This window comes from Gavialis gangeticus, unplaced genomic scaffold, assembly GCF_001723915.1.
Source record: "Gavialis gangeticus isolate Ggan-Ray unplaced genomic scaffold, GavGan_comp1, whole genome shotgun sequence".
In the NCBI taxonomy this organism is placed as follows: Eukaryota; Metazoa; Chordata; order Crocodylia; family Gavialidae; genus Gavialis; species Gavialis gangeticus.
The window spans coordinates 85,881,348-85,883,472 of record NW_017729025.1 but is presented as its reverse complement, the minus strand read 5'-3'; the positions used below and the strand labels follow the sequence as shown (position 1 = coordinate 85,883,472).

The following is a 2,125-nucleotide window of genomic DNA, read 5'->3' as shown; positions in this document are numbered from 1 at the left end:
GACTCAATGACCTTCTAAGGTCCCTTCCAGCCCTAATGTCTATGAAATCAATATTGAAGATGAGAGAGAATTGAATTAACTGGCAGCAAAACTTGTTTTGAGAGATAAAGCTGGAAAACATACCACAGCACACAGAGTCCAAAGGAAATGAGCAAGAAGAGGTTTGGGAAACATGACCTACAATGAAAGATCGAAGAAACTGGGTTTGTTCAGTCTGAAAAAGAAGAGATTAAGGCTAATGCCAGGGACATGATAACAGCCTTCCAATGTGAAAAGGTTTGTTGTAATGGGGCCAATGATCAGCTGACCCCATGTACACTTGGAATAGGACAAGGAGAAATTGGCTTAACTTGCAGCAAAGGAGACTTAGGATTTGCGGGGGGGGGTTGCTTTATTATTAGAGAATGAAGGCAGTTGCAAGAGTGCTGCACAGAGGCATTTGTGCAGGTGCAAATAGTTTGAGAATGTGCCAAGAGATGACCCTCAGAAGTCTCCTGCATTACTTGTACATTTTTTAGGGCCAAAGATGTTGCTGTTGTGTTCATGTTCTCAACAAAACAGAAAGAAGCCAGGGGCCCACCTGCTTCAAGCCCCAGCTTGGCATCTGGGGGCTCAGAACTGTGTTCACTCTTCCTGCAGGGGGGCTCAGCAACCTGTTTTTTTTTTTTAAAGATGCAATGGACCTTACACTTTTCTTGCTTCTGAGGCAACAGAAGCCAACAGCCACAAACAGCAAGAGAATATAAAGGAATATGAGCAAGATGAAGAGGATGTCATGGAAGAAACCTGCAGGGCTGGGGTTCTCACTGCAATCAGTCTCCTGTTGCCATGGTAGCACTGCCCACCTGCCTGGCAGCAAGCTGTTGCATAGGCCATAAATGCATGACACAGTAGCTTGGGGTTGTCATCCAAGAGAGCACAGAGATTGTAGATACAGTCCCTCTGGTAATCACAGGGGGGCAGCATGGAGTGGCAGGGGGCAAAGAGCCCCCCAGAGCCCTGATGACCCCGCACTGCCCCAGTGCATTGATGGTGGCCAGGTGCGGGAGGGGACAGGCAGGTTTGAACTCCAACACAGACAGCAGCTGCAACGCTCTCGTTATGGGTGGTAACCCTCCACACTTTCCTGAAAACCCGGAGGCAGTTTGCGTGGGTCCCATTGTGCAGTACAAACCTGTTTCTTCAGTTTTCATTAAAATTTCCACAGAGGCCCCTAACTGTGCCCTGGTGCATGCTAAGAAGCACAAACTCTGCAGAGTGATGGGCATCGAAGGTCACAGTGAGGCCAATGGGGGTCAGAATCAGGATCTGCACCACCCCCCATGCATGGTGCTCAGCTTGTCTGGGTCCACAAAGGGCAAGGCTGTTAGAATTTTGTTCCCCTTCACCTGCCATTACTGCAGCAGGGAGATATTGTAGCCAAGCAGGGAGATGTGAAGATCCTCTAACTGGGTCACGTAGCGCCTCCTGTGCCCATTTGTCAGGGCCATGCTGAAGGGGGCGGGGGTGCAACCCGGATGGGAGCCCTTCCCATCTGGGCTAGTGTGTAGGTCCCTGTCCCAGCGCGGTGGTAGTGAATGAAGTCATCAAGTAGTGAAAAATGCTGATACCCTGCCAGTATGCAGTGATGATGGGAACTGTCCCGGCTGTCTTGGTTTGCAGGACAGAGGATGCTGTTGCTCAAGCTAACAGGGCCTGGGCATAGGACTGGGATGCTTGGCAGAGGGCCGAGGCCTGGTCCTGGGCCATACAGAAGTTGGACAGGGTGACGTTGAGGAAGGAGTCAGATGCCACGAGGGGGTGGCAGGGGGCAAACATAGGTCCCAGCAGCCCACGGAGCAGGGCCCTCTGGCACATGGTGGAGTCCCCCGATAGGTTGTGGGGAGCTGGGTCCTCTTTCTCACCGTCTGCACACCTCCTGCTCTCCACCATCACAGCCTAGAGACACCCCATGTCCACTTTGAATAAGACAAGGAGAAATTGGTTTAACTTGCAGCAAAGGAGACTTAGGTTAGATATTACTAAAGCACAGTAATGGTTATGAAATCTCCTTCAGTGGATGTTTATAAGAACAGATGAGACAGATGTGTGTTTGGGATGGGTCAGTCAGGGGTGGGCAAAATGT

General features: G+C 50.5%; 1 protein-coding gene across 1 annotated transcript in view; it reads right to left on the bottom strand.

Annotated features, from left to right (window-relative positions):
* HAUS2 (HAUS augmin like complex subunit 2) overlaps positions 1-2,125 on the bottom strand; it is a 30,000-nt gene that overhangs the window by 10,967 nt on the left and 16,908 nt on the right. The gene's annotated exons all lie outside the window — the stretch shown is intronic.